The sequence below is a fragment of the Podarcis pityusensis genome (genome assembly GCF_964106645.2).
Source record: "Podarcis pityusensis genome assembly, chromosome: 9".
Taxonomy (NCBI): domain Eukaryota; kingdom Metazoa; phylum Chordata; class Lepidosauria; order Squamata; family Lacertidae; genus Podarcis; species Podarcis pityusensis.
Window position 1 is genome coordinate 28521461 of NC_138034.1, and position 18133 is coordinate 28539593.

General features: G+C 40.7%; 1 long non-coding RNA gene across 3 annotated transcripts; it reads left to right on the forward strand.

The window, feature by feature from the left end:
* Positions 1-5322: 5322 nt before the first annotated feature.
* LOC308485771 lies at positions 5323-15332 on the forward strand. Of its 3 annotated transcripts, none has more exons than XR_013990749.1 (6): positions 5323-5428; positions 8102-8215; positions 11989-12080; positions 12219-12387; positions 12758-12881; positions 12969-15332. It is a non-coding gene; the product is annotated as an uncharacterized lncRNA (long non-coding RNA). The 3 variants fall into 3 exon arrangements; XR_013990750.1 differs by lacking the exon at positions 5323-5428 and adding an exon at positions 5996-6068; XR_013990751.1 differs by lacking the exon at positions 5323-5428 and adding an exon at positions 7101-7899.
* The last annotated feature ends 2801 nt before the right edge of the window (positions 15333-18133 follow it).

The following is an 18133-nucleotide window of genomic DNA, read 5'->3' on the forward strand; positions in this document are numbered from 1 at the left end:
CTTTGCCTCCAGCTTCCCTTTAGCTCCCACTGTAGGACTCAGAGAACCATTGAGACAGTGCTAGTGTGAAATATATCCACTTTTGCTCCCCCGCAAATTAGACTTCCTAGAGATTTGCACAGTGAAGGCATATTATCATATGACATGCAGTCAGATTATTTTTAGGAAATCTCCAAGTCATTGGCTCTGTCTGGTTTCTATGCTCAACTACAGTGGATGCTCGGGTTGTGAACGTGATCTGTGCGGGATGCACATTCGCAACCTGCAGTGGCGCGTCTGCGCATGCGCGGGTTGCGATCCGGTGCTTCTGTGCATGCGCAACCCCCAAAACCCGGAAGTAACCCGTTCCGGTACTTCCAGGTTTCGGCAGGTCTGTAACCCGAAAAAATGCAACCTGAAGTATCTGTAACCCAAGGTATGACAGTACTTACAAAAACGAGTAACTGTTTTGGTCAAGACTATAAAGCCTTTCACCCTGCACATGAAAAGGAATGTTATTTTTTTAACTAAGAGTTGGATGGTGCATGAAGCCATACCAAAGCAGGAGTGAGCAATTATTCCTCACATTCTACGTATGCATCTCTAAGAGCATGGGTGAAACACCTCAAGAACAACATGTTATTCCTTGGTGTAAATTTTTGGAGCACTGTAACTAACCCTATGATCAGCAATGCTTCTGTTGCAGTGTGTTCCTATACTTCACATGTCTACCCAGAAGTAAGCCCTGTCAAATTCAGTGACTCTTATTTCCAATGCAGCCCCCTCCCCCACTACCTTCTTCTGGACCTTTATCAGAAACTATCACAATATTTGCTCCATATCAGTTAAGCAGAAGTATGTTGTTCACAAGCATCTCTAGAGTATGGCAACTGAGGTTTGTAACAGAGCACAGTCCTCTAGCCTTTTAATCGAGAATAATCTAGATTCAACTAGGCTTTAATATCAATTGATTTAAAATGTACACTGCTGTAATCACCCAGACCAACACATTAAATATAATCTTTAGTTTATAGTAGGAAAATTAGGTGCTGTGATTTACTCACCAGGAGCTTCAGGATTGTGTGGGCTATCATCTTCAAATAAAAACAATAGTTCTCATAATGCATACAGCAACCATTAAAAAAATTGAAACATTTGTAGCTATAGTTCCCTTGTATTCAAGAGAAGGCAATAAGCAGTCAACATGCTTGATAATAACGTGTATTTTCCATTTTCATCTTAGCACAGGCAATTCCATTTATGTAATAATGAACAGCAAATCACCCACTGTCAAAATCCAAGTTACATTATGTCAGATTGTCCTATATTCTAATTTAGAAATTGCTTATGCTATTATAGGTTTACTGTGTGGTCAAAGCAAACATCTAACATGAAGAATGAAACAGAACTACCATTAAAGATATGAAGATTGAGATTTTGGAGTTAAAAAAGGATATGTATTATTTTAGAATATATACTGATCAAATTGAAAGGCACCATTGTTAATTACATCTTGACTTACCTAGCAATGCCAACTTTTACTCCATTTGCTATAATTAAAGGAATGCAGCTTCTCCAGAACAAAGTTCAGAGCTACATATGACCTCTCCAAGCAATGACTTTTTACAATACTAGGTTTGACGCTTCTTACAACCATCTCTGGCATGGTAGCCAATACTTGTGCCGGATTCTAGACAACCAAACATGGATCCAATTATGTTTAGTCCAAAAACAGAAATACACCTCTGGATGCATTGCATTTTGAAAACTAAGAGAAGCCAACACAAGCCAATGAAATCACCCACAAGAATATGCAACCCATTAGCTTCCTTTTGACCATCTCTCTGCATACAGCACTTAGGATGGAAAATCTGTGCCCTTACAGATATTTGCTGGACTACAACTGCTGTCAACTCTAACCATTAACCATGCTGACTGGGCCTGGTGTGAGTTGGAGTCCAGCAATATCTGGAAGTCTATAGGTTTCACATTCTTGACCTAGAAGAAAGTATGAGCAACAACAAGCACCTATAGGCGCCACAACAGCTGCAGCTTCCAGTGTACATGAAAAGGCATGGTGGTGGTTGAGGATAAACCCAAGGGGAAATATTTCAATAAAGGAACAGAAATAAATATGTACCTGGAACATCTATTTTAACCAGATGGTAGAAGCTTTGCTTTTTCTTAAGAACTATTGACTTAATTATCAACTTGACCCAAATAGGCAATTACTTTGAATGAAGCTGATTTAGATTTCAATGAGACCGAATATACTTAAATCAAATTGTTTTAAAACAGCTTTCTAGATCAGCTCTTGAACCACAATCTTACTGCAACAAAAAGAACACCAATCTTAAAGACCAACAGATAAGCAGACACCCTGCTGAAGTAGCTGCATCTAAGATGATCAAGAGGTGCTAACATCAGTGAGGACAGAATCTTCTGAATACTTGAACATAGTTACATCTATAAAACCAGACCCCCCCCAAATACCTCCCCCAAAAAACTTATTTTAAAAAAGGCATTTGCTTTAAGGTTATAATACAATACACATCAAGCCTGAAAAAGAATCTGTTTTAATAATGCATTATTCCCTCCAGCAGTCCTCAATGTAGTGTGGGGTTATGTTTTGCAAACACCTTTAAAACTTTGTTTTTGAATATCCCACTTCACTTTTGGATAAGTGAATACAGCATGTATATTAACACAAAATGGTGACAAATAAAGTTTTAGAAGGCAAATATAAAATTTAACAACAAAATGGGTTTCTTCTGCATTGCCCCTTCTACTACATATACTCATCAAGTAACAAAAATTAACCCACATTCCTCCCTAATAGTTAATGCCCAACTAAGAGGCACAATAAGCACTCATTTATAGGAAATTATCAATATGGATATCAAAGAGCATAATGCAGCCAAAGTTGTACATTCTACTGTCCAATGAAAATCAATGGAAAATTAAAGCACATGATTAAAATCAATAGTATACACAGGCACTAAACTTCACCTTGATCATGCTTTAAAACAGTTACAGTTTTGGAACTGGCTGCATTAGATTGATTTTATAATTGGTCTGCACTTGGATATAGACTACAAACTTTAACTTGTAGTCATAGAAGATGTTTGGTGGTGAGGAACTGCCAAAAAAGGTCTCTGGAGTTGCACCCACAGTGAATATTACAGATGCCAAATTGTAACAGGTATAACCTGCTGAATGCCATCTTTACAGAGCTTATCTGAGCAACAGAACCACCAAAACTCATTCCCAACCATAAACATTTTCATGTCTTTAGTAAAATTTTATTTTTAAAAGTTCGCACTGCTGTAGCATAGCAACCAACACTTCTGTCATTGCTCATTCGCAATCAGGACAACTTCCATTGCAATACTGAATTAACCATTTAATGAGTATAATTACTTGAGACTATCTGCAGCAAACTGATACATTTTCCAATTATACCTGTCTAAATTGTAGACAGCCTTTTGTAGCTTCAACAGTTATGTACTCACAAAGAGCTACCTTCCTAACTACAAACCATTTAGTCTTTCACTGTGCATTGCAAAAACAACCCACACACCCACAAATGGGAGCCATTAATACCAAAGAAATACACCTAAGGCAGAAAAAGCAGAACTACAAACTACATGCTACCAGCAATTTATTATAAACACCTTTTTGAAAGGAAAATAAAAAGATCCATCAATCACGAACTTTAGCAGCATGCAAGTCCCCCCCTCCCCTTTTGGGGAAAGTATGCAATATAACCTTTTATTTAGCTATGATTAGAGAGAGGTCGTTTATTATAATGCAGAAACTGTACCAGTTTTCCATTGCTCCATCTGCTGGATGTCTGTACAACGCTAACAACTAACTCCCAGCACTGAGGAGGGGGGCGGGAATAAAACAATTCAGCAGGTGGCTTCAGCAATCTTTGGATACCTTGTGTCCAACTTATTACTAAATATTTGCCTAGCATTTTTAAATTAAAGAAAAAAGGACTTGACATTTTCTGTAAAATCAGTCTCAGGGAAGCAGAGATTTCAGTTAGCATAATCTGCATAGAGAGCACTATAGAAGACACGCAGCCTTTTACTATAACCCAAAGCAAGCGAAATGATCTTTTAAAAATAACACATGTCTTTTGGCAAGTTTTTTTTTACACGAGGCGCATCAAAACAAACCTTCAAAAACCGTTACAGGTTTTTAATACGATGCATTCAAAGCGAAAGTGTGTTTACCTAACGGCATTTTCTTTCAAATCCTGGATCCATGCAAGCCTGGAAAAAGGAGCCTTTTACTTAAAACTGCAGGATTTTCATCACTTGACTGCTGAGGTGTCTGTCAGGCAGTTGAGGGCTTGGGAGGCGAGGGCGGTGAAAGTTAAGGTACAAAATCGCCTCGCCTCCCGGGATCGAGAGGCAGCCAGCAAGGACAAACTTGGCCTCTCCTCCTGCAGCTTCAAAACTTGCTTACCTACCCAGCTCAACTCTTTCTACGGAGCAAAATAAGCGACGAGGAAAACCTGACGCCTCGAAGCCCCGTTATTGAAACGAGGCGTCTATGTAATCGCGGGCTCGAGCGGCTCCTATAACGGAGGAGGGTCTTGGCTCCTCCTCGAGCCCGAACGCCCTCACCTCGGGCAGTCGCGCCCATCTGGGAAAGCGGGGCGGGGAGGGGGAAGGAGGAGGAGGAGGAGGGAAAGGGGGGGGGAGAGCTGTCACCGCCATGTGTGAGGCAAAGTTTGACATACAAACGGGAGGGGAGGAGGAAGGGAGGAGGGGGGCGGGAGGAAAGATAACACCAGCTCCGTCGTCCCGCGCGCCCTTCCACAACAGGCGAAGCCCGAAAGAGGAGCGTACCTGGGTGTCCTCGGTCCTCAGGGCAGGCAAAGTGACGCCCACCTTCGCGGAATGGCGCCAGCCGGGGCTCCAGCAAGGCAGCGCGGCGGGAGCCACAACCACAGGGGCTGGCAGGTGGAGGCTGCCGGCGGCGGCGGCGGCGAGCAACACGTTTGCGTCGAACTTCGCCGCGTCTGTCACGCCGAAGAGCAGCAGCAGTAGTAAAGCCTGGCCAGCGTCGCCGTCCGATCCTACGGCTTTGCGCGAGCGCGCCCCCCTCCCCAAAGACGCGGCTCTCCTCAGGCTTGCTTATTGGCGCCAAGATTAGATTTTCCTCTCACACAGACAGTTCTTTCTCGCGCGCGCCCTCAGTTCCTGCCGCGGCTCTCCCGCCCACCTCAGTCAGTCCCGCCAGCTTGCTCCGTGCTCGCCCGCAGCTTCGGTGGCCGGCGTCAGCTGCCCTTCCCCAGGGCGGGGAGGGCGAGGTGGGAAACCGAGGGGTAAAAAGGAAGCGACTGTGGTGGCGGCTAAGGAGCGAAAGGGCTCGGCCGCAGGCGGAGGACGAGCAGCGTGGCTTAGGCAGCAGCAGCAGCAGCAGCTCCTTCCAGGTGCCTGTGAGGGGAGGGCAGCCGCTCTCGCAGCACCCTAGGGCTGAGCGGACAAGGCGAGACACGCGCGCAGTCTGCGGATGGAACCGGCGTGGAGCGAGCGGCTTCTACGGTCTGCCACAGCCTCCCAAGGCTGCTGGTTGCAGCTTCTCTTTCCCCTGCTCCTCCTCCTCCTCCTCTTCCTAGCCGGCAAGCTCCAGGCTGCCGCTGGTCTTTGCCGCTTCCCTCATTAACCTCCTCAGGAGGAGCGCTCCCACCAGAACGCCCTTTAGTCGCGGAGGAGGCGAGTTTGCAATTGTTAATGGAGGGGTTTTAGTGCCGTGCCGGCGGGGGTTCTCTCGCGCTCCTCGCTCCCTCACGTGCCTTAAAGGTACACCACTGTTTCACTCCTCGGCTTGGCGCGTAACGCTCGTGAATGGGGCACATAAACCCTCGTCTGGAGCGGACGGGGAGGGGGCACGTGACCGCGGAGCGGGCTCTCTCTCTCTCTTTTGGCGTCAAGGAGCGCCGCTTGGAGAATGGCAATGAGGAAGGGGGCGGGGCTTCGGAGCCGAGGCCAGCAGGTGTCAATGGAGTCAAGGGGAAAGAGGAACCTGTTCCAGAGGAGCCGGTGGAATGGCAAGGAGAGGGAGAAAAGGAGGTGGGAAGGGAAAGGGATGACTGATACTCGTGCAAACGGGTCGTGGGCAAGAACGGAGAAGCCTCGGTGGTGGAATGGCACTTCTCCTCTTAGAGTAGTGGGGGCGGGGTGGCAGCACTGGCAGGCATCTGGTTTCGTTTAAGACAAGAGGCAGGCATAATGAGGGAACTGATGTAGTAATGGGGTAGACCAGATCATTTAAAAGAGTAAGTAGGCTGACAAAAAAAGATGTATGGGAGGAATGGCAATGGTGATTAAAAGGAAATAGAGTGTAGAACAAGGAGGAAAAAAGGAGCAAGTGGGAGATATTCAGCATAGAATGTCCACAGCTGGTAGGTTGGTTCAAAGGCAAGATGGAAGGGGCTATGGAGAAGGGTTGGGAGAAGAGAGAAATGGAGCATACCATGGGGCTAGGAGAATGAAAAGTGGGGGCAGCGGAGTGTCATTTCACATAATCATGAAAGAATGTATAACAGGAAGAGATTGCGGAAGGGACATGGGAGTATGAAAATGTGACATATCAGGTATTAAATGGAATACTAACTAATTTATACTAAGGTAAGTATGGAAATAGTCAAATATGACTCATGATAACTTCCCTAAGAAGAAGCTGAGTTGTAATACAGTGCCTAGTGCCTGGAAGCTGCCTTCCGGGGTTACTGAGAGGAATAACACAACCCTATCCAATTATTCTCCCACCATTGACTTTAGCAGGACTTAATCCCAGGTAACCATGGAAGGTGTTGCAGGCTTACTGAACCAGCTTTCTGTAAAAGAGCTCAGTCCTGAAATTTGTGAAGTAATAACAAATTTCATTTTCCTCACTTCTAAGCAATAATGACCAGCTCTTGGTTATCAAAAACAGCAGTGGCTGCAATCCTGAATGCACTTTACTGGGCAGTAAGCCCCTTTGAAAACAATGGGATTCAGTGTGCATGAGTGAACATACATAGGATTGCATTGTATAACAGTTGCAGTGTGGCATGAAGTTTCATGGAACAGAGCCTACTGATAGATGCAAGAAATGCAATATTCAGTGGGCAGATAATATATACAAGTTTAGAGCTATGAAACAGTAGGACCAAAAGTCTATGAAATGCAAACCTCCAGGAGGTCTGTGAAATTTCTGTGCAAATTCTGTGATATTTCTGTGCAAATGTCACTTCTTATCTTGTATACATCTGGGCTTTGCAAAGAGGTATCACAAACCTAGCATTTCCATTTTTTCTTTGTACCCATATGTATATATTTGCCAAGAAGGCATACCCTCGGAAAGGACACCCAGGAATATTTGAGGCTGGCAGCTCACACTTCAGAAATTAAGCACAAAGAAACTAAAATCAATACATTTCAAAATGTGTTGTATATTAAGAAGGGCTCTAAACACAGTGGACACATTTTAAATGACTTGATTCAGCTTTATGCATATGTGACACAAAACAAACATAATTGGCAATAACCCTCCACACACAGACTTCTCTGGAAAGGCACTCTAAGATAACCTTAAAGGAAAAAAGAGAATAATTACTAGACAAGGACATCCAACAACAGCAACAAAAAGACTTCTGTAATATGACTAATGTTCTTGTCTTCTGTTTTTTGTTATACTGTAGTGATAGTGTGTACCAAAAATGAAACAAAATGTTAAAGTAGGGGGAAATGGGCTTGAAAAAGAGCTATAGTATACACTGAATAGCATATGCTGACTATTTTATACCCAAATTGTCAAACATGAATTTTAAATTTCTAGCTCTTGTTCCGATCCTCTTCAACCAGGTGTTGCAAGACTTGCGTAAAGGAAAATGAGAAAACTGAAGAAACAGTGCTTGAAGTGAGTCTGGGGACTGAGTCCTCTGGAGGCACTGCAGAAGACAAAAGTCTTCCAGAATTGCAGTGCCCATTTGTTTGATAGGATTGGCAGAAAAGTGTACTTGGCTTTGGATGGAATTACATAATATGATGCACCCTGAGCTTGTGCTTTCATCTCTCTTCTCCAAGAATAAAGGTGGGTTTATCTTCCTTTTTTTTTCTAGGAAAGGTGAGGAACAAGGACAAACTGCCTGTGCCTTCTGGCTGAAGTTTTTTTCACAGAGTTCATGGAGAGAGGTATATATTCTGATAGTGAGCAACAGGCACATTCTTCAAAGGTAATTTTATGCTCATTTTTACATGTATTTTTTCTTATGAATCCATAAGATCGAACTGTGAGCTTCTTCCTCTTCACATTCCCACTTTTGGGTCACTGTATGGTATTTTCTTTCCAATCTGGAGTTCTGACTGCTAACTGGTATTTGCAAACAAAATTCTAAACCTTGATGGAAAGCGTAAAGTGATCAAACAGGCATTTAGAAACATATAAACAGAAAAGAAAGACAAAATATACAAATATTTATTTCCTGTGCTAGCATATCTGGAAGGAAAGCATCATTATTAAAAGAAAAAAGAAAAACCTGAAACATTACCCTACCCATCACGCACATAGAAAATTTAAGTCCTCCCCCCAAAATTATAATGTATAGTTTTTGTTTTTTTTTTACTATTCTATTACTTTACAAATAAAGAAAACTCAAATTTAAGGGAAGATGTTAATGCAACTAGGCTGTACAACTACTGGCCTGTGATATATAGTTACATATGTAGTTTGTCTGCAAGTTGAAATCAAGAGAGATCTATGGCAGTGAATGGTTTGTCAAGGCTTTATGTTTCCTGCTGCTCATGTGAGCCACACAACAAACAGGATTTATTTCACTTCTGATTTGCAAAATGTGAAAATTGACCAGGGAACCATTTGCTGGATTTTCAGAGCCACTGAAGCCCAACTGCAGTAGCCTCAGTAAGTCTTACTGAGGCATTTCCTCAGTGCTGGTGCACATCTTTCAGCAACTCAGGAAGAGGGAAAACCCTTACCCTGTTGTTGCTTGAATAAAGATGCAAAAAGAAAGTGAAAAACTGTTCCTATTTTTTCTTGTCTTAAATTATATTACCATTATTTATCAGTTGAGAAGTAAAAAACAAAAACCTTTTGACTTTTTTCCTCAAGCAGACATATACTCAAGATTATTATAGTGCAAGGATGGACTTTTTGCTCTCCTAAATGAGATTAGATAAAGAATCACTAGCCTCTGTGGGAGAACATTCAGCACATTTAGTACAATGTAACTGCAGCCCTTTTGTAACACTTCCAGACCAAAGGGATGGAATGCACAATCCACAAACATTTTTTCACAGCTATATTTTTCTGTTCTTTTGATACACAGATAAAGACTTAACAAATGTTCCTATGGATTAATATTAGTTTGGTAGCAACTGCTGCAGCATTATGAGATGCTGCACGGGAAATGTGAAGAATTATTTTATTCACATAGATTCACATTTCTCAGCAGAGTACTAGATGGTTCTCTGCATTAGAACTTTGTAACCACTGTAGTCAAATAATAACAAACTGGAAAGATAAGTGCATGTTTTCTTCTCCATGATAAAACACATTCTCAAATACAAAAACCCATTTGTTTCCAAAGAGCAGATCAATTGTTGGCTTTGTTTTGAAGCATCTATTAAAGAAGGCATTCCAAATGAAAGCAGTTCATGGTCTTAACATCCTTAGAAATCACTTCTCAAAGGTGATTGCTGTACTTGTCAATCCTTGTGGTCACTGCCACTTAAGGACAAAAACCCATTTGGATTCAGCCAGTTTTCTTCAGGCATGGAGAAGAACAGTAGGTAACAAAAGTGTGTCACATACTTCTTTTTTTAAAACCTATTTATGTTGTTCTAACTGGTTTATTTAAATTAGTGAAATGTTCATCTTTGATGCTAATCCTATTAGACTTCAAGGTAAATTAGAGAAGAAAATGTCAGTGAAGTCTTCAAATTCTTATAATTACTGTTTATTGCATACTAACTTGACACCTGCGTTTCCACATACCTTATGAAAGATACACTGATAAGAAAGACCACACTTGTTATATTTGCTGTAAGACAATGCAAACACTAGGTTACCTTTTCTACATAGAACAAATCACTTCCAGCCAATAAGATAGGAACAAGAATGAACAGCACAATCCAAACCCCTGGTCCACTATGCTAGAATGAGATTTAGGTGAGGCAAAGTTGTCCCCCTGCTCAGCTCTGTCTGGGTTGCCTTTTTCACCAGCCAGTGGCAAGGAAGCTTCTGTCACCTCAGTACTCTGGAATGTGCCTATCCAAACTGCAGGTGGTGGAAGCAGTATATCAAATCATTCTGGTCCCGTTTGCTTCACGGCCAGGGAGTCAGCATAGCAAAAACACAAGACATACCAGCCTTCCCCCAACTGCTGTTAAATATATATTTACCGGAGGCATAAAAGAAGCTGTTTAGAGAACCATTTTGCCCTTTAGGGTTGCAACACAATGGAAATTTAATTGGGACTAAGCACCATTGAATGCTGTGGGAATTAATTCCACATAAATAAGTATGGGGTTGGGCTGCATGCAAGAGGCACAGAAGGAAGAAGAACAGAAGGAAGGAGAAAGGAGAAAGGAAAGTGGATAAGGAAGGTTAACGGCTCATGAAACAAACATGGAGCACTTGTAAGATTTTTTTAGGGAAACTGCATTTGCAAATAACACTAAGCTGTGTTTTATTTTCACCATGGAACAAATCAAGATGCTTGGAAACATAATAAGAGGCCTGTTAGATCAGGTCAAAGGCCTACCTAGTCTAGCATTCTATTCTCAAAGTAGCCAACCAGATGCCTCTGAGAAGACCACAAGCAGGACAAGAGCACAACAGTTCTTCTCTACATCAAGTTGCATTTAGAAGCATGGCATCTCCAAAACAGGAGGCAGGGTACAGTCGTCATGTCTAATAGCTATTGATAGTCTTATACTCCAAGGATTCCCCCCCCCCATCCCCTTTAAAGCCATCCAAGTTGGTGGCTATTTAGTCCTCTCTTGGGGGAGTAAGTTCTTTATTTTAATTATGTGCTGTATGAAGAGGTAGTTCCTTTTATCTGGCCTACATTTTCCCATGCTTAGCTTCATTGGATGATCCCAAGTTCTACTTTCATGAAAGAGGGACAAACACTCCACTTTTTCTGCAACATGCATACTTTTATGCGCCTCTATGATGTTCTCTCCCCACCCACCTTCCTTGCCTTTCCCTCCCTAAGCTTAAAAAGCGCAAAATGCTGTAACCTTTTGGGGGTTCCTTCATACATATTTTGATTGCTCTTTTCTTATCCTTTTCCAGCTCCACAATATTCATTCTGAGATGCAACAATGAGAATGAGACACAGTATTCCAAGCACGGTGACACCATAGATTTGTATAGCAGCATTATGATTTCGACAGTTTCATTTCATTTCCATGCCAATTGCTTCCTCATTAATTGCAACCCCATTAACCTGGAAAATCATGGGAATTTTGCACTGTTATTTTACTGCAGTTTGCATGCATCAGAGCATGCAGTAGTATTTGGGGTCATATTCTAGCAAACAGTTCTTTCCTACCATTTTCTTGGGTGACTCATGGGAGAACAGAAGCATGCAGGTGCATAAAGGGGCATGAAATGTTCAGTTGTGTAGTACCACACCTACTTACATGAATGGAATTAAGTGACATAGTGGTATGTCATTAGAAAAAGCCACAGTTCCATAATGCAACAATGTGGTATGTCATTTTAGTGGGTGAAACTTAATTGACCTTGATGGCACTTTGCCTGATTTGCAGTATATGTCCACTATAAGAGTTTTGACCCTCTTCCTTTTCAACTTTTTACCATTCCCCTCATTTTTGATAAAGTATCATCTTTGGGAGTCAAATGTGATTGTGTTGAATTTTCTTGACAATTGTTCACTTACATGTATGTTGAATTTGATAGCACAGTGGTATTTGAAAGCACTGTTTCTGTTCATTCAACAAAACTTATATCTCACACTAGGTCCTGGACACTGCTGTAGAATAAGTCCAGGGTCCCCTCACTTTGGATTGTTTCCAATACTTTTCACATACTTTTCACCGCAAGTATGAAAGGTGAGTTCATTTTGTATTTGTCTCCCCACCCCTTCACCCCCCACCTATATCGGCTTGCTCTGGAAATTGGTCAGATATTGTTCATTTTAATCACCTGAAATCCTTACTGAATTCATTGAATTCAACCTCTTTCCTCAGGTAAAGCAACTATTTCTTTTTTCCCCCTGGGAGTGTTGAGAAATTAGGGTTAAGAACACAAAGAGGTGAGAGCAGGTGGCTGGAGCAAAGAAAAGTGGAAAAAATCACAAAGGACCCAAAAGAAAAAGAATAACAGAAGAAAAGATGAAGAGAGTCAAAGCCAGGCTAAGTAAGGATCTGCTGGTTTCAAAATGCTGTGAATTGCTTTATTGAGTTGCTTGTAGTTGCCTCCTTCAATTTTTATTCATTTTTCAGTTCTTCTGTACTTAATAACCATATATTAAAATTCCAACATTAATTATTTTTAAGACTGAAACATCAAATAGAAAGGGTAAAAGAACTCTCTGAAATGTACCTTTATATTAGGTTTCTGTAGACTGAAGCATTTTGTATTTTCTTTTAAAAAAGCATTTTCTGCACCTGCCTCTATGTTACAATTATCCTTCCCCTTTCTGCTTTGAAAGATTCATGTTTTTTGTAGCCTGCTGCATATTTTGTTAACCAACACTTAAAGCACTCGTTCTCATCCCTATTTACAGTATGATGCCAGCATGTTTAAACCGCATACCCTACGAGTGTGTGATTCTATAGAGACATTCCAGGAATGAAGTAATCAAATATGGTTATATCCCATCTTTATATGAATGGGCTTTTATTACAGAGGTAAATAACCCAAAATTTAGCCACTGTATTGGGTCTAGTATTGAAGCAGATAGCACAGTAAAGTCAGGTATTTTTGTATCCTTTCAGCGTCATTATTTTGATCTGAAGAACCCTGCCACTCACACCTTGCTTACGGTATTTCAGCAACCAGGTAAGGAAGAAATATGTGAAGGCAAAGCATACCCACCAAACTCAGAAGGAGGTGAATTTTCTGGAGTAGTCTCTGGACCTAAAGAAGGAAACAGGTACTGAAAAAAATACAGGGCTCATGAGAACATCAGAAAAGCCATCAGTTGTCCAGCATCCTGTTCTCACAGTGGTCAGTGACATGTGGCATGCCCACCAGCAGAACCTGAGAGCAAAAATACTCTGCCGCATGTGATTCCCAGCAACTGGTATTCAGAGGCATACTATTTCTGACAGTGGAAGTACAACATAGTCATTGTGGCTAGTAACCACTGTTGGACAGCCTTGACAATCAAATGTATATGTATTTTATGTCTTATATTTTGTTTTCTATTTTTTATTGTACCTTGTCCAGAGAACTATGTCTTTAACCATGCTGTATTACTGCTTTCAAAGGAAAGATGATGTTTATGTCAGCCTTGTTGTGGTAGATTGCGGTTGAGGCTTCGCTTAGCAGGGTTTATGTATTGCAAAGGATTAATGGCAGTCAGTGGGGGAGGTGTATAGTGGAACCACAGAGGTTTCAATCCCAGTGAGGAGAAAGAAATGCCTTTCCTTCTTGAAAAGGCAAAATACCTCGCTACAGGCTTCTCTGCATCCTCTCCTTCACTACACAGTTAATTCTGCTACTGCCTGGCAGTATTGCTACACATATAATTACAGCCATGCTAAAACTGACCTAAGAGACTGCCAGCTCTTAGCAATTTACATTGTAACAAAAATTGATCCATTTAATTATTGCTTTCGTTTCTGTGTTTTTATCCAGCTCTTAATATAAAAAACCTTATTTCCATTTCACATGATTGACACCCCAATCTTAAACTTATTCCTGGCTGTCATTTAGCAGGGAATTTTGTTATTATGTTGGCTTATTATTTATGGTCTTCTTCAGGGTTTTTTTTTTTTAACTATGCAAGAATATGTAAAAGTGCATTTTTAAAAGTCTTCGAAGGATCCTACAAAATTACAACCGTAAAATATTTGAATAATTAAATATATTTTCCAACAGACATTATGTCCTGGTGCCATATCATCCAATCCTGAAATTAATTCTGTATTGGGCTTTAACAGCAAATATCCCGCACTGAAAATAGGGCAGGTAATGCACTTTTTATCAGCATCTTCCCCCTTTAAAACTGGGAGAGCACCATTGCATAAGAAATGCAGAAGGAATGAAAGGGCAGTGATATTTGCTGAAGCCCAGAGTATTTCAGTTCAAACCTTGGGCTCCACAGTAAGCCATTTTTTGGTACCTACGAGCTCAGGCCAATAGAATACAAGGGCGGGAACATTAATCAACAGTACTTCCTCCCCCAGGAGCTGGTAGAACAAAGCTTTTTGAGCTTGCTGGTCAGTCACCTCCATGTGTGGCTGATGTGAGTCATAGGACTTAACGGAGCAGGGAAGACCTTGATGGATTCAGCAGCTGGTTGTACCTATATAGGGACCCTGTCCATAGTTTGGCATTGTTTGTCCAACATTTTAGTTGAAGAGCTGGACCTTCCCCATTTCTATGAAGGTAGGTGTGTATGTGGTTCCATCTTGTAGGACTGTAGCCATGGGCATCTGAAGAAAGAAAGCTTAGGTTTACAGACAAATAATGGCTTGCTGCTATGGTGGTTCATAAATTTAGAACTTTTAAAGAACATAGAAAATATATACCATAACTTCTAGAGGACTCTAGAATTCATTTATAAAATCCTAACAATTGCCATCTATTGCACAATAGCCAGAGGCTTTGAAGGAATTCAGAGGAATGTTCTAATCTGTATTGCACTGTATTTCACTGGAGAAGTCTGAAATAACTTGCTATATCCCTGAATTTATTTCAGTGTTGTTTTCGTGTGACTATTTGGTAACCGAAATACATACGGCAGAGTATCACATCTTATCTCCTTCAGATCCCCTGTCAGATATTTTATTTATTTTCTCTTAGCAGCTTAAATTCTCTCCAACAATATTGTCTTAACTTGTGCTGCTCTCTACCTATTTTACCTGAAGTCATAATGCTTCATCTGAGACATCCAAATTTGTTTCTACAGCAACCATTGTGATAAGAGAGAATAGATACTTCAAAAGTGAAGAAAGAGGCATGAAAACCTAACCTGCTAAGCAAATTCCCTGCTTCCACACAATAAGAAAAACACAACATATTGAAAAGAAGAGTTGTGACATAAGATTGGATTTCCAGATTTTTTTAACCTCCTGACAAGCTATCAATGCTATTTCCTGATAAAATATTAAAGCCTAATAGTTTGATATATATTTCACTAGTTCATTCATTGCTGATATTGTCTCTGATCCAGTGGACCATATATTTAATTCCATACATATGGAGCATTATCTGAAGCTTCCCTTTGAAATATAGTTGCCTTCACTGTCCAAGAAGCTGCTCCTAAAATTTGGGTCCACCTTGAGAACAGCATCCAACATGAGGCCAAAAATGTTGACCTTCTCCAAAAACATGTCAGCTGTTGTGCAGATATGAGGAACACCATGGTTAAGCACTGCATGCATATGAAAAGCTATTAGATCTGTGTGGCTGCCCTTTGTGGTGACCCACTGAACTGCAGCTCGTCAGTGAAGAGTGCTGTCCACCCACGCTGACCATTGGACCATTGGACCCTTCTAGGCAGGAAGGAATATTAAAGAGTTGTTTCTCCAAATTAAATATGCTTGAGCAACAAAGTCTTCCTAGGCACTGGTATCTTCACTATTATTTGGTCCCAACTCCTGGTTTGTTCCTTTATCACACTTCTTGGTTTGTCCTTCATTTAATATTTAAGAACATGAAAGGCAGATCAAGGCAGATAACAAAGGCAAAACAATAACTTAACACCTGAAAATATAAATTATAAGCTAACTAAAGCAACTGCAGAAATTAAATAAATACAGCAGCAAAATCATGAAAACCAAAACAATAATTTACAACCTGAAATTCAATTTATGTTTCACTCTTCTTTATTTGGAGCCTCACTTTGTGTTCACATGTCATCATTTTTCATGGCTGCATTTATTATGGCTATGAGCCTCAAAAGCCAGTGGTCCAGGCCTCTGAGAAGGCTTGGGTTCACAGCTTTCTGTGAATGAGACAGAAAGGAGAGATAGAATTGAGTAACTTCTATGTACAGTGGTACCTCGGGTTACATACGCTTCAGGTTACAGACTCCGCTAACCCAGAAATAGTACCTCGGGTTAAGAACTTTGCTTCAGGATGAGGACAGAAATTGTGCTCCGGTGGCGTGGCAGCAGCAGGTGGCCCCATTAGCTAAAGCGGTGCTTCAGGTTAAGAACAGTTTCAGGTTAAGAACGGACCTCCGGAACGAATTAAGTACTTAACCCGAGGTACCACTGTATTGGTGACAGAACCCCAAGCCCAGAATGTCCTACCCAAACAACTTTATATAGATAAACAGCATGGTGGCCATACTGGTCCTGAGGGACAGCATAGGCTCACTACCAAGGCATGGAATAGAGCCGCCCACCCCAAATTGGTAACGCTATGGCCCCCAGTCCTATTACATGAGTCCCACTCCTTGCCTTCTAGTTTGTTGTTTGATCTGAAGGGTCCTGACTACTGACTCACCTCAGTCTGCTATTGTATACGCAGTGTTGACAGTGAATGACCATAGTTTGCCCATACTCTTTTGTCTTCCTCCAGCACAGCTGAAAAGACGATTTTGGAAGCTTTGCCCTTTGCAGTTAGTAAACCCCATGGCACCTGAACTGGGGATTACAGTATAATACTAAAGTATGGTTAGTTTCAAATTACCAGCCATAGTCCATGGTTTGCTGTTGGATTGTTTTTCTAGAGAAGAAAATGCAGGTACTGTTGAACATACCTTGATCTTAGGCAGGTTGGGCTACTGTTCTTTTTTTGATCTTCATGTGATTTCAGTTCAGAGTTCTGGTTATCTCCTCTAAAGCCAAACATGATTTGGGAACATGGGAACTAGCTGCTGCTACATGATCTTACCTTCTTCTTAGGCTCTGCTTCACATCCTGCTACTCTTTATGTGTAGCTGGTGGGAATGCGGCAGAATCAAGCCCTCTTAGCTGCAGCATAAATAGCCCTTTCTGTTAAAGGCCACATACCAATTAATTTTCTATTTCTATTTCTTTATTTTTTTGCTTTAAAAATAAAATTTCCTGAAGATAGACTCCACTGTCAAAGAATCTGCTTCTCTGTAAAGATTTGAGAGGTAATACAGGGTTAACAAACTACAATACAAGCTTTTGAACATGCACTTTGAAAAGTTAAATTCAACAAATTGGTTAGCTGACTTCTTTGAAGAAAAATAGCCTCTCACATTTTATGTGTTCCAGTATTGTTTAATATGCTATACATTGCTCATTCTTAGTCACAGTTCTGAAAAAAGAAAATACAGTAGTGCAATATTAAATGATTTCTGCTAAATTTTATTCCACTCTGATCAAATTTTGGACACTGTCATTAGTGTTCTGGAGCAGGATTTTGTTGTTATTTTTGTTTAGGTTATTTTTGCACCTTGTAACCTTTCTTATAACCTTGGGCCTAAATAAGCTCATTAAAAATTAAATTGCTTATTATACCCTAGCATCAATTTCCACTTTGATCAGAAAGCACAATAGCTTTCTTGAGTAGATTTACCTATGAAATATTCTGGTAATGAGAAGAGATGAGACAAGTTTAACAATTTCAATGCCAAAGCAAAAACTACAGAAATATAAATGAAACAATTGAATATCTATGGAATAAACACTGTAGCACTAGCCATGAAAAATAGACTTTAATTTAAACAGGAGGTACTTAATTCATATTTCTTTGCACGTTAATAGCTACTTTTTCCTCATAAATTTCAAAAAATGCATCATGTACTTTATATTTTTGATCTGAACAATGAAATTAGTTTCATGTAATAAAACTTGTGTTATTATTTGACTGTTTTTCATACTTGTCTTTTAATTGTTACCCAATATGTCCATGTGTATAGGTTCTACAATATTTTGGGCAAGCAATATTCATATATCTGGTGGCAATATTAGCAGAAAGTAAAATGCTTATATCTTACGTGACAGCTTATTGA